We start from the raw sequence: 15308 nt of genomic DNA, 5'->3' as shown, positions 1-15308 counted from the left end.
GTCTACAACTACCTGAAGGGAGGCTGTAGCCAGGTGGGGTCGGGCTCTTCTGCCAGGCAAGCAGCACCAAAAGAAGGGGACACAGTCTCAAGCTGCACCAGGGTAGGTCTAGGCTGGATGTTAGGAGGAAGTTGTTGTCAGAGAGAGTGATTGGTGTGGGAATGGGCTGCCCAGGGAGTTGCTGTCCCTGGAGGTGTTGAAGAAAAGACTGGATGAGGCACTTAGTGCCATTATCTGGTTGATTGTCTAGGGCTGGGTGCTAGGTTGGCCTGGATGACATTGGAGGTCTCTTCCAACCTGGTTGACTCTGTGATCCTAGAGGTCTTTTCCAACCTGGTTGATTCTATGATCCTAGAGGTCTTTTCCAACCTGGTTGATTTTGTGATCCTAGAGGTCTTTTCCAACCTGGTTGATTCTATGATCCTAGAGGTCTTTTCCAACCTGGTTGATTCTATGATCCTAGAGGTCTTTTCCAACCTGGTTAATTCTGTGATTCAGTGACTGAGATTCTGGACCTGAAAGTTAATACTGGTCTTTATTCCCCTTCTGTACTATGGTACTCAGTTTGTTGTGGAGCTGATGGATTGAAATGGTAAGATAGAGTAAATAAATTCTGAGTATTACATATATTTTGCTTTTGACAGTGCAACACTGTTATACTTCACACTGATTCAGCCACCTCCTGGACCACCATCTTTATACATAGGAACAGTATTTTCTGTGATTTTCAGGTATATGCTTACTAAAATGATTTTGAAGGAAAACACAACCATGATTTTCTTATAGTCACAATAGAGTACAGTTTTGTTTGGGTATTTTTCCTTCATTCAATTGAGACATAGTGTAAAAGAAAGCCCTGGTAGTTGAATAGCAGTTTTTTTATCTGCTCTTGCCAGTTCTGCCACAATAGAATTTCTGAGAACTGTGCTGTAATTCTTTCCTGCATTGAAACACAGGGGTGTCCTCATTGGAAGGCTTGAATTTTCTTATGCTATTAAATTATAGGACTGCTTATACTCTGAAAAGGGATTGGGTTGTGAATTTTCTGCAGTGACAGATTCCATTCTATAAAGCACTGTTGAGTCTGGAGATGCCATTCAACATTTTCAGCTTTGGAATTAATTTTATTCTTTTTTTTCCCATGAGGAAATTAAAAATGTTCACAATGTTACTGGTAAGGAGCACAGTTTCCATGACAAAGTCACATCTCTGGAAGCAAACTCAAGGACTTCTTCCAGCCGTGGGAGGACAGAGCCATGGGTGTGCAGTGATACAATTCAGTCCTGATAGCTGTGCACCTATTGTGAGTCACTGAGAAACTTAAACAAGGATCACAGTATCCCAGTATCACCAAGGTTGGAAGAGACCTCACAGATCAGCAAGTCCAACCCTTTACCACAGAGCTCAAGGCCAGACCATGGCACCAAGTGCCACGTCCAATCCTGCCTTGAACAGCCCCAGGGACGGCGACTCCACCACCTCCCCGGGCAGCCCATTCCAGTGTCCAATGACTCTCTCAGGGAAGAACTTTCTCCTCACCTCCAGCCTAAATTTCTCCTGGCGTAGCTTGAGGCTGGATCCTATAATTAAAAGGCTGCTCTGTGAGTGTTACAAAAGGGTAATTAATGAATGGGAGTTGATATTTTCCAAAATTAATACTGTTTATTAATTCTGATTTTCAGAACTCTTGCCACCCCCCAACTACTAATTTTAGTAATGATCATTTCCTCACACAGTCATGAAGGCATTTTACAGATAATAACTAGATCTGGGAAAAAACCAGCAAAAACAGAAACATTAACTGAACTGGAAGAGAAGGTTAGAACCATAGAATCAGTCAGGGTTGGAAGGGACCACAAGGATCAGACAGTTCCAACCCCCCCTGCCATGCCCAGGCACACCCTACCCTAGAGCAGGCTGCACACAGCCTCAGCCAGCCTGGCCTTAAACACCTCCAGCCATGGGGCCTCAACCACCTCCCTGGGCAACCCATTCCAGCCTCTCACCACTCTCATGCTCAACAACTTCCTCCTCACCTCCACTCTGACTCTCCCCACCTCCAGCTTTGCTCCATTCCCCCCAGTCCTGTCACTCCCTGAAGTCTGTAAAAACCCTCCCCAGCTTTTTTGTAGGCCCCCTCCAGATCCTGGAAGGCCACAAGAAGGTCACCTGGGAGCCTCCTCTTCGCCAGACTGCACAGCCCCAACTCTTTCAGTCTCTCCTCATAGTCTTGTTTCTTGGTTCTAGTTTATATTTCCCAGAGACTCAACCAGTACAACAATAAGACGCCTTCCCCTCTCCTCCCCACCTTTTAAAGAAAGGAATTAGAGGTAGAGAGGAAAATGAAGGCATTAAGCACTGTTCATGCCTTCTTTTACAACACAATGTATTTAGTCTTGTGTCTTGGTTCTAGTTTAAAGTTCCCAGAGACTCGAAATATAGCTAATAGAACCAATACAACAAGAGGATGCCTTCCCCTCTCCCCTCACCCACCTTTGAAAAGAAAGGAATTAGATGTAGAGAGGAAAAAGAAGGCATTAAGATTGACTTACACAATGTATTTTGTCTTGCATCTTGATTTTAGTTCATATTGCCCAGAGTCTCAAAATATAGCTAAGAGAACCAATACAATAATCAGATGCCTTCCCCTCTCCCCCTTCCCACCTTGTAAAGAAAGGAATTAGATGCAGAGAGGAAAATGAAGGCATTAAGCACTGTTCATGCCTTCTTTTACAACACAATGTATTTAGTCTTGTGTCTTGGTTGCAGTGTAAAGTTCCCAGAGACTTGAAATATAGCTAACAGAACCAATACAACAAGAGGATGCCTTCCCCTCTCCCCTCCCCCCACCTTGTAAAGAAAGGAATTAGATGAAGAGAGGAAAAAGAAGGCATTAAGATTGACTTAATGTATTTAGTCTTGCATCTTGGTTCTAGTTCATATTTCTCAGAGACTCAAAATACATCTAACAGAACCAATACAATAATCAGATGCCTTCCCCTCTCCCCCTTCCCACCTTGTAAAGAAAGGAATTAGATGAAGAGAGGAAAAAGAAGGCATTAAGATTGACTTACACAATGTATTTTGTCTTGCATCTTGGTTCTAGTTTAAATTTCCCAGAGACTCAAAATATAGCCAACAGAACCAGCACAACAATAGGATGCTTTCTCCTCTCTCCTTCCTACCTTGTAAAGAAAGGAATTAGATGGAGAGAGGAAAATGAAGGCATTAAGCAATGCTCCTGCCTTCTTTTACAACACAATGTATTTAGTCTTGTGTCTTGGTTGCAGTGTAAAGTTCCCAGAGACTTGAAATATAGCTAACAGAACCAATACAACAAGAGGATGCCTTCCCCTCTCCCCCCTACCTTTGAAAAGAAAGGAAATAGAGATGCAGAAGAAAAGGGTAAAACACCCAAAAAAAAAAAATCTTAGTTCAATTTGGAAGTCAAAAGAAACAAACTTTAACAGTAAGTAGGAAGCATGTAAGGTAGGGGGGTTACAAAGAGGTATGATTGGATGAGGCACTTGGTGTCATAGTCTGGTTGACTGGAAAGGGCTGGGTGCTAGGTTGGACTGGATGAGCTTGGAGGTCTCTTCCAGCCTGGTTGATTCTATGATACAATATATCTATATATATATACAACCAGATTGATGGCAATGGATGGAGGTAGATATTCAGGACGTGGAGTGTCCACCACATGCTGGGATGACCACGTGGCAAAACAGGAATGGCAAAGGGATGAAGGTAGAAGCAGGCTTTGTCCAGCATGTGGAAGGCTGGCCACATGTTCAAACAAGAGCAGCAGGAAGAAAGGTGGTGGTAGCAGGCAGGTAGGAGAAAGAAAAGGAAAGAGGAGGTTCCTCTGTTTATATAGGGGGCTAGACAGGCAGTGGGAGTGGGCTAACCACTACACCTGGCATCAGGGTCAGATCATGCCCCCAGGGAGGAGTCAGGAGCACCTGGGGTCAGGCTCAGATCCAGCCCCCCCAGGGGGTTAACCCTTTGCATTTTGCAATTTGATCACACGGTGACTTTCAGAAGCATTTGCTGAAATGGACTAATAATAGTTAGATGCTCCCTGGGGTATATTGCTCTAGGGTGAAATAGTTATGTTCCATACACACTTCCTGTGACTATTCCTATGGGTGCTGGTGGCTAACAAGTTACCCATGGCACAGCAATGTGCCCTGGGGGCCAAGAAGGCCAAAGGGATCCTGGGGTGTATTAGCCAGAGTGTGTCCAGCAGATCAAGGGAGGTTCTATTCCCCCTCTACTCTGCCCTGCTGAGACCTCATCTTGAATACTGTGTTCAGTTTTGGGCTGCCCAGTTGAAGAGGGACAGAGATCTGCTGGAGAGGGTCCAGCAGCGGGCTACGAGGATTATCAGGGGACAGGAGGGCATGGCTGATGAGGAGAGGCTGAAGGACCTGGGGCTGCTTAGTCTGGAGAAGAGAAGACTGAGAGGGGATTTGGTCAATGTTTAGAAGTATCTGAGGGCTGCCAGGAGTGGGGGGACAGGCTCTGCTCACTGCTGTCTGGGATAGGACAAGGAGCAATGGGTGTAAGTTGCAGCACAGGAGGTTCTGCCTCAACACAAGGGAGAACTTCTTTGCTGTAAGGGTCCCAGAGCACTGGCACAGGCTGCCCAGAGAGACTGTGGAGTCTCCTTCTCTGGAGCCTTGCCAGGCCTGTCTGGATGTGTTCCTGTGTGATCTGTATTAGATAGGATTGTCCTGCTCGGGCAAGGGGAGTTGGACTGGATGATCTCTTTGGGTCCCTTCCAACCCCTAACATCCTGTGATCCTATGATTTGAAGCACAAGAGATCCTGAAACTCCAAGATGACTCTGCCCACTGCCATCCAGGGTAGCTTAGGGCCAGAATAAGGCCTTGCCAGTCTTTTTTCTCCAGATTTGGACAAATTTCTACATATTCCCAGAACTGTTAAATAATGCACTGCTTTCCACACTGTATGGAGTTCAATTAGAGGCATTCTTCGGGTGGCTCTTTTTCTTGTGCTCCTCCAACTACCCCACGGCAGAGCTGTCATAGCTGATGTCCTGCCTTGATCCACAACTCCCACTACATATTGCTCATTTTGCTCTTTAATGGCTTCAATGATAATGAAAACTCAGATAAATTCTGGTTTCTGTTATAAACTAATGCCACTTCAGGGCTATTCTTTTCAAGACACTCTCTTTATCAGAAGTAATTTTGGAGCTGAATATTTGTCTGTGAGCCTTGCAGTTGCAGACCTGGAAAATCAAATCTCTTCTAAGTGGAAGCACATCTTGGCTATTTGACAGAATTTCCTTGTATACATCTGTACTGATTCATAATGACACCAAGCTGGGGGCAGATGTGGCTGGGTTGGAGGGCAGAAGGGCTCTGCAGCAGGACCTTGACCGCCTGCACAGATGGGCAGAGTCCAAGGGGATGGCATTCAATAGCTCCAAGTGCAGGGTGCTGCACTTTGGCCACAGCAACCTCATGCAGAGATACAGGCTGGGGTCGGAGTGGCTGGAGAGCAGCCAGACAGAGAGGGATCTGGGGGTGCTGATTGACACCCACCTGAACATGAGCCAGCAGTGTGCCCAGGTGGCCAAGAGAGCCAGTGGCATCCTGGCCTGCATCAGGAATGGTGTGGCCAGCAGGAGCAGGGAGGTCATTCTGCCCCTGTACTCTGCACTGCTTAGATCACACCTTGAGTACTGTGTTCAGTTCTGGGCCCCCAGTTTAGGAGGGACATTGAGATGCTTGAGCGTGTCCAGAGAAGGGCGACGAGGCTGGGGAGAGGCCTTGAGCACAGCCCTACGAGGAGAGGCTGAGGGAGCTGGGATTGGTTAGCCTGGAGAAGAGGAGGCTCAGGGCAGACCTTATTGCTGTCTGCAACTACCTGAGGGGAGGTTGTGGCCAGGAGGAGGTTGCTCTCTTCTCTCAGGTGGCCAGCACCAGAACAAGAGGACACAGCCTCAGGCTGTGCCAGGGGAGATTTAGGCTGGAGGTGAGGAGAAAGTTCTTCCCTGAGAGAGTCATTGGACACTGGAATGGGCTGCCCGGGGAGGTGGTGGAGTCGCCGTCCCTGGAGCTGTTCAAGGCAGGACTGGACGTGGCACTTGGTGCCATGGTCTGGCCTTGAGCTCTGTGGTAAAGGGTTGGACTTGATGATCTGTGAGGTCTCTTCTAACCCTGATGATACTGTGATGATTGTGTGATTCTCAGCCTGGATGCATACTTCTATGAAACCAAAATAGTCCAGTCTGGAAACATGCTCAGTACCCACAGCTTTCAACAACACTTTCAAATTAAAGTAGAAGTATAGGTGAAATTACAGACCTAAGAGAGACAAACAGCATCATATCACAGAATCATAGAATCATAGAATCAACCAGATTGGAAGAGGCTTCCAAGATCATCCAGGCCAACCTAGCACCCAGCCCTATCCAATCAACCAGACCATGGCACTGAGTGCCTCAGCCAGGCTTGGCTTCAACACCTCCAGGGATGGTGACTCCACCACCTCCCTGGGCAGCCCATTCCAATGCCAATCACTCTCTCTGACAACAACTTCCTCAGAACAGCCAGCCTATACTCCCCTGGCACAGCTTGAGATTGTGTCCCCTTGTTCTATTGCTGGTTGCCTGGCAGAAGAGCCCAACCCCACCTGGCTACAGCCTCCCTTCAGGGAGTTGTAGACAGCAATGAGCTCTGCCCTGAGCCTCCTCTTCTGCAGGCTGCACACCCCCAGCTCCCTCAGCCTCTCCTCATAGGGTTTGTGTTCCAGGCCCCTCACCAGCTTTGTTGCCCTTCTCTGGACATGTTCCAGCACCTCAACATCTCTCTTGAATTGAGGAGCCCACAACTGGACACAGCACTCAAGGTGTGGCCTGACCAGTGCTGAGTACAGGGGCAGAATAACCTCCCTTGTCCTGCTGGCCACACTGCTCCTGATGCAGGCCAGGATGCCATTGGCTCTCTTGGCCACCTGGGCACACTGCTGCCTCATCTTCAGCCTACTATCTATCAGTATCCCCAGGTCCCTTTCCTCTTGGCTGGGGGTTGGCCTCTTCTCCCAGGCAACCAGCAACAGAACAAGGGGACACAGTCTCAAGTTGTGCCAGTGGAGGTCTAGGCTGGATGTTTGGAGGAAGTTGTTGTCAGAGAGAGTGATTGGAATTGGAATGGGCTGCCCAGGGAGGTGGTGGAGGCACTGTCCCTGGAGGTGTTGAAGAAAAGCCTGGATGAGGCACTTAGTGCCATGGTCTGGTTGATTGGCTAGGGCTGGGTGCTAGGTTGGACTGGATGATCTTGGAGGTCTCTTCCAACCTGCTTGATTCTATGATTATGATTAGTTCAATTCTTTCAATGAATACAACATAGAATGAAAGCATTCACCTATTACTTACATTAATTGTTTTTTTGATTTAAGCATGTATAATTCCAACTCACTGCCATATAGAAACAGCATGAAGCAGTGAAGCAGGAAAGTGCTCAGAGGGAATTTGTCATCCATTTGAAACTGCAAAAAGTAATACAGAAACACAACAGCCTTGCCAGAAACCTGAGTCCCCAGGAGGGGCTCCCAACCACCCTTCCACCTGCCTTCCACCCCTCTACCTTGTCCCAGAGTTTGCCTTACTTTCAAGGTGAGTTTGGAGAATCAGCCATGGGAGGTTAGGAAGCAGATGGATTAGTTACACAGACAGCAGGTTAGAGAGAGAAGTGAAGCAGCCAGAGCCAGAGAGCAACTCTGTTATCTATGTTTGTGTCCTTGTTCTTATCCATCTCAGCAAGCCTATGAGTGCAGCAGACATCAGCATTGTTCCTTTTCACAGCCTATAACCTAATTCTTCTCACCAAAATATTCCATCTGGCTTCAAACTAGCACTAGGGAAACTCCCTCCCTTTCTTTGAGAAAGACTCAGAGAGCTAAAAGCAGGGCACAGAATCTGGATGATAGAGTCCATCTACCACAGATGTGTATAGCACTTTGTTATGGCAGGGCATGAATCCAGCTAAACCAGTTTGGTTACTGCTCCTCCTCCTGCAGCTGCATTGTCTGGGAGTTGAGGAGCAGACAACACAAACAATGGGGGTTGGCTCTAGTAAGCCTGTCCTAAGGGGTAGCAAAACAGCACCAGGGTCTCAGGGGTCTCTTGCAGCCCAAGCCATGTGCCTTGTTGCCTCTCTGGGAATATCTGTGTAGCTTACATAAGGCATGACACTTGAAATTCATTGGCCAAAACTCCTGATGCCTGTGCCTGTTGGCCAGTTTAACTTTCAAAATGGATTTCATAGGGAAATGATTTGAAAAAGCCTGACATTCTTCTGCCTTGCTTGAGTTCTGTGAGGACTGCAATTCCTACCTCCCTAGCCTGATTCCTTTAGTGAATCCCCCAGAGGCTTCTCCCCATTAGTGGCTCATTAACTGGGTTCCTGCCTGAAGCAGTGCTATTCATGCCATTGGTGGCATTTGTTTCTGAGCAGCCAGGAATCTGAAGCAGCTAGCAGCTTTACAGCCCCTCCATTTTCCTCTCTTTCCCTCTGCCTAGAAATTGTATTTTGCCCTTGGGATTATTATCATGGATTTTGGGAAGCATCTCTATACAGGAAACATACCTGGGAAATCTGCATGTCTTGAGTAATATTTGTGTTAGTTGTTATAAGTCTTCATAAGTGTTGTAGGTTGGGAAGTGTAGGGTTACAAATCCTCTAGGGACTGTAGAAGTCTAGGGATGGACACAGGAAAATGTGAAATTGTTCACAGCATCAGAGAATCAACCAGGTTGGAAGAGACCTCCAAGATCATCCAGTCCAACCTAGCACCCAGCCCTATCCAATCAACCAGACCATGGCACTAAGTGCCTCAGCCAGGCTTTGCTTCAACACCTCCAGGCACGGCCACTCCACCACCTCCCTGGGCAGCCCATTCCAATGCCAATCACTCTCTCTGACAACAACTTCCTCCTAACATCCAGCCTAGACCTGCCCTGGCACAACTTCACACTGTGTCCCCTTGTTCCATTGCTGCTTGCCTGGCAGAAGAGACCAACCCCACCTGGCTACAGCCTCCCTTCAGGGAGTTGTAGACAGCAATGAGGTCTGCCCTGAGCCTCCTCTTCTGCAGACTGCACACCCCCAGCTCCCTCAGCCTCACCTCATAGGGTTCTTCAATCCCATAACTCTGCTATCTCTTTATAAGCCAGCAGCAAGGCCAACTCATTCTCTTTTCCTCTCCCTTCTGCCTCCTATCTGTCAGGAGCTACTTCTCGGGGTAAACATATAAGGAGTACTCCTGTTTGTGGCCTGCAGAGGCTTTCTTTGGGCCAATGGGTGGCAGAGATGCTGGGGGGGAAGAAGGATTTGAGCACTGGGGATAGTAAATTAGTTTTGGACTGGGGGGAAATTCCAGGGGGTTGCTAAGTCTCCTGAATATTTGCTGTGACTTCTTTCTGTATCTTCCCTTTCGATGGCATCCTGGCCTGCATCAGGAATGGTGTGGCCAGCAGGAGCAGGGAGGTCATTCTGCCCCTGGACTCTGCACTGCTCAGGCCACACCTTGAGTGCTGTGTTCAGTTCTGGGCCCCCCAGTTTAGGAGGGACATTGAGATGCTTGAGCGTGTCCAGAGAAGGGCAACGAGGCTGGGGAGAGGCCTTGAGCACAGCCCTACGAGGAGAGGCTGAGGGAGCTGGGATTGGTTAGCCTGGAGAAGAGGAGGCTCAGGGGTGACCTTATTGCTGTCTACAACTACCTGAGGGGAGGTTGTGGCCAGGAGGAGGTTGCTCTCTTCTCTCAGGTGGCCAGCACCAGAACAAGAGGACACAGCCTCAGGCTGTGCCAGGGGAGATTTAGGCTGGAGGTGAGGAGAAAGTTCTTCCCTGAGAGAGTCATTGGACACTGGAATGGGCTGCCCGGGGAGGTGGTGGAGTCGCCGTCCCTGGAGCTGTTCAAGGCAGGACTGGACGTGGCACTTGGTGCCATGGTCTGGCCTTGAGCTCTGTGGTAAAGGGTTGGACTTGATGATCTGTGAGGTCTCTTCCAACCCTGATGATACTGGGATACTGTGAATGCAACTCTGCGGTTCTGTGATTCTATGGTTCTGTGATTTCTCTCCAATACATCTGAGAGTCTCATTCTGTTGGCTCCTTAGAAACCACAACATTAATCTGTAAAATTTAGTAAGTTTTGGGCTGACTGACAAGTGTGTTTGGTCCATCCTGTGACCATAGCTGGTACCACCTGGTGTTGCGTAGTTAGCGATTGCCTGTTTTGCGCTTCCTATTGTCCAAGTTCTGACTGATTTAAACTGCTTCATTCTCTGTTCAGAAATACCCTCTGTGTAAATACTTGCTGTTGGCTGACAATCCAAATGAAATTCACATGATCTGGTGAATTTTAAATATTAACCAATATTCATATCAGAAAAGTAATATTCATAAATCATATTTTGATATTTTGATCATAACAAAATCACAGAATCAGTCAGGGTTGGAAGGGACCACAAGGATCATTTTGTTCCAGCCCCCCTGTCATGCCCAGGGACACTCTACCCTAGAGCAGGCTGCACACAGCCTCAGCCAGCCTGGCCTTAAACACCTCCAGCCATGGGGCCTCAACCACCTCCCTGGGAAACCCATTCCAGCCTCTCACCACTCTCATGCTCAACAACTTCCTCCTCATGTCCACTCTGACTCTCCCCACCTCCAGCTTTGTTCTACTCCCCCCAGTCCTGTCACTCCCTGACAGCCTCAAAAGTCCCTCCCCAGCTTTTTTGTAGCCCCCTTCAGATCCTGGAAGGCCACAAGAAGATCACCTGGGAGCCTCCTCTTCTCCAGACTCAACAGCCCCAACTCTTTCAGTCTGTGCTCACAGCAGAGATGCTGTAGCCCTCTGAGCATCCTCCTGGCCCTTCTCTGGACACACTCCAGCATCTCCACATCCTTCCTTTAATGGAGGCTCCAGAACTGGATGCAGTACTCCAGGTGGGGTCTCAGCAGAGCAGAGTAGAGGGGGAGAATCACCTCCCTCCACCTGCTGGCCACACTTCTCCTGCTGCAGCCCAGACTCTGGCTCACCCTCCAGCCAACCAGATGGCGATGGGGAGGATCTGATTCTCAAATGCAGAAGCCTTGCACTAAAGTGACAATTTGAGATCAGTGCTGCACATTTTCTTACATGAAAAGCAGAACAGCTTTTCTGAAAGAAAAGTGTATATTTATTTGAGAGTCCCCTGCATTGTAGCAGCAACTACATTAAACTGCATTTAATATCTCCTCTGTTGACTTCATATTATTTATCAAACACTGCAATTTAGTAAAATATAGGTATGTTGTATGAGCAGCTTCATAACCATGTTACTATTTCTCAGATACCTTCTCCAACAAGAGCTTTGTTGTTCAAAGCTGCTGTAATGAAAGCTGCACCAGAGGGAGCTATTGGGACTGTGCAACAATGAACTTTATTGATCCTGCAAAAGCTATAAACATGGTTACATTATTCCAAGTGCCATCTATGGGCACATTTGCCACCAGCTGATAATTGAAGCGTATGTGGTGCCTACATATTGTTGTTAAGACAATACAGCTATGCACTGAAGGATTCAGCCAACACATGCTCCAGAATACCCAATGCTGGACTGCAGTCTTCACAGCCTTAGTGCTCTCTCAGTGCCATGATAAGTTTGATTGGTGGCAATCAGGGACCCACAGGTTACCTACACCCCCACACTTAAGAAAATCACCCAGACTAGACTAAGGTTACCCACACCCCCACGCTTAGAAGCATAGAATCAGGCAGGTTGGAGGAGACCTCCAAGATCATCCAGGCCAACCTAGCACCCAGCCCTAGCCAGTCAACCAGACCATGGCACTAAGTGCCTCATCCAGGCTTTGCTTCAACACCTGCAGGGATGGTGCCTCCACCACCTCCCTGGGACTTAAGAAAATCACCCAGACTAGACTCAGGGGCTCTGGAAATTGGTTGAATGAATCACAGAATCACAGAATCATTTAGGTTGGAAAAGACCCTTGAGATCACCAGGTCCAACCATTAACCCTTCTCTACCAAGTTTCCACTAAACTATATCACTAAGCATCACATCTAAATGACCTTTAAACATATCCTGGGATGGTGACTCAACCACCTCCCTGGGCAGCTCATTCCAACACCTGACCACTCTTTCAGGGGATTTTTTCTTTCCTCATGTCCAGCATAAACCTACCATGGTGCAGCTTGAGGCTGCCCCTCTTACTCCATCACTAATTACATGTGAGAAGAGATCAGCACCTGCCCTTCTGCCTTGTTCTTTCAGATACTTGTAGAGGGTGATAAGCTCTCCCTTCAGCTTCTTCTTCTCCACCTAAACAGTCCCAGTTCCCTCAGCCATTCTCCATCAGACTCATCCTCTAGGCCCTTCGGCAGCTTAGCTGCTCTTCTTTGCAACCACTCCAGCGCCTCAATGTCTTTCTCACATTGAGGTGCCCAAAATTGAACACAGAAGCTTTATACTTACAGCTTAGCACAATACACAAGCAGGTATTTACAATCTATACAGCTAGAGACAGAAATAGACAAGTTAAAGGTAATACAGACACACAACAGCCCTGCCAGAAACCTGAGTCCCCAGGAGGGGCTCCCAACCACCCTTCCACCTTCCTCCCACCCCTCTACCTCACCCCAGCCTTTGCCTTGTGTTTAAATGAGTTTGGAGAGTTGGCCAGGGAGGTTAGGAAGCAGAAGGAATAGTCAGGCAGCAAGTTAGAGAGAGAAGTTCATGCAGAGACAGAGAGCAAACTCTGTTATCTATGTTTATGTTCTTGTTCTTATCCATCTCAGCAAGCCTATGAGTGCAGCAGACAGCAGCATTGTTTCCTTTTCATAGCCCTAGCATCTCATTCTTCTCAGCAAACTATCCCAGCTAGGCTCAGACTAGCACACCCAGTGTGACTTCATTCAAGACTGCAAAGATTTTATGACCTTTTTATTTACTCTAAGTTAAATTGTTCCATTTGTGGCCTTGACAATCTACAGACATGGAACATATATGCAGGTTCATTTGCTCACAGGAAAAGACACCAAGAGGCATATGCAGGCAAAATAACTGGGCACCTAAATCAGTGTTCTCACACAGTGTGTTCAGTAACACCATATTTAGAGATATGCTGTGTGTACAGAAAATACTGAGACACAAACTAGTGTCTGTGGCAATGTAGATTTACCAGTGGGTGTACATCAATGTACAGTTTGTGTTCATGCTCAGCTAGTCTAGAAGGGGGTGCTTTGGAGCATGTCTTTGCTCTTACCCAGGCATGTCTCACAAGGTTCAACAAGACCAAGTGCAAGGTCCTGCAGCTGGGTCGAGGCAATGCCAAACACAAATCCAGGCTGGGCAGTGAGTGGCTGGAGAGCAGCCCTGAGAAGAGGGACTTGGGGGTGCTGCTGGAGGAGAAGTTCAACAGGAGCCAGCAGTGTGCACTTGCAGCCCAGAAAGCCAAGCAGAGCCTGGGCTGCAGCAGGAGAAGTGTGGCCAGCAGGGCCAGGGAGGGGATTCTCCCCCTCTTCTCCACTCTGCATCCAGTTCTGGAGCTCCTGTGAGAAGAGAGATGTGGAGATGCTGGAGCATGTCCAAAGAAGGGCCAGGAGGATGCTCAGAGGGCTGCAGCAGCTCTGCTGTGAGCACAGACTGAAAGAGTTGGGGCTGTGCAGGCTGGAGCAGAGGAGGCTCCCAGGTGACCTTCTTGTGGCCTTCCAGGATCTGAAGGGGGCTACAAAAAAGCTGGGGAGGGACTTTTTAGGCTCTCAGGGAGTGACAGGACTGGGGGGAGTGGAACAAAGCAGGAGGTGGGGAGAGTTGGAGTGGACATGATGAGGAAGTTGTTGAGCATGAGAGTGGTGAGAGGCTGCAATGGGTTGCCCAGGGAGGTGGTTGAGGCCCCATGGCTGGAGGTGTTTGAGGCCAGGCTGGCTGAGGCTGTGTGCAGCCTGCTCTAGGGTAGGGTGTCCCTGGGCATGGCAGGGGGTTGGAACTGGCTGCTCCTTGTGGTCCCTTCCAACCCTGACTGATTCTGTGATGTCTCCTTTCCTTATAACCCCAGGTGTGGTGAAGGCTTATCCCATATGGAAAAGCAGCATGGTTAGTTTGTGTGCCCGGACTGGGAGGCACAGAAAGAAGAGTGCTTCCATCCTGGACCCATAAATGAAGCCAAGGCCAACAGTGAACACTGAAGAGCAGAACTGTCAAAGGAATGTGAAGCCATGAACAACCAGGGATCAAACACCATTAGGCTACTCTGAGTAGCACAGAACAGTCAGCACACCACTCCAGCTGCCACATTAGAATGCTCCCTGAGGCTTCATCTCAGGAAATCAGGATCTTGTTTACGGACCCATAATTAAAGCTCTTTCTTGCTTTCCTGTAAGAGATACTTTAGCACCCAGTAAGTAAAGGGAAATACCTGAAAAGTCTGCCCTTGAGTGTCACTAAATGGCCTATTTGAAGGCTCTTTGCCTTACTGGTCCCAGATTCACATCAGGGCTTCTTTGACTCATTGGCAACAAATGGGACCAAAGATCCCTAAATCTCGTGTTGCCTGGAGGCCTCACCTGCAGAAGCTCCCTTGCCCTTCCTGCTATCAGGAATGCAAGTATCTATCATCCACTTTTAAGAGGCTCAAGTGCTTTATACTGTTTAAATGTTTGGACCCTTAGGCCTGCTGGGATGCTGAAAATATCAAATGGGAATCCTGCCCTTAACAACCACAAGTGTTAGATGTTTCACTTGGGTCAGACTAAGCTCAAGGAGATCTGTTTGAAAGCACCAACCCTTCTTGCTGGTCAAGCACTCACACAGTGATGCTAAGGGACAGGAATATTGAGCAGGGTTAACACTCACTCACATAAGGTTCTAAGAGTCCTTTATTTTGCTTCCAGCCCTGCAGTCACACTATGTCACTTCTTATCACAGTATCACCAAGGTTGGAAGAGACCTCACAGATCATCAAGTCCAACCCTTTACCACAGAGCTCAAGGCCAGACCATGGCACCAAGTGCCACGTCCAATCCTGCCTTGAACAGCTCCAGGGACGGCGACTCCACCACCTCCCCGGGCAGCCCATTCCAGTGTCCAATGACTCTCTCAGGGAAGAACTTTCTCCTCACCTCCAGCCTAAATCTCCCCTGGCACAGCCTGAGGCTGTGTCCTCTTGTTCTGGTGCTGGCCACCTGAGAGAAGAGAGCAACCTCCTCCTGGCCACAACCTCCCCTCAGGTAGTTGTAGACAGCAATAAGGTCACCCCTGAGCCTCCTCT

The sequence above is a fragment of the Pogoniulus pusillus genome, chromosome 32 (assembly GCF_015220805.1).
Source record: "Pogoniulus pusillus isolate bPogPus1 chromosome 32, bPogPus1.pri, whole genome shotgun sequence".
Classification (NCBI taxonomy): domain Eukaryota; kingdom Metazoa; phylum Chordata; class Aves; order Piciformes; family Lybiidae; genus Pogoniulus; species Pogoniulus pusillus.
Note: the sequence above shows the minus strand (reverse complement) of the source record.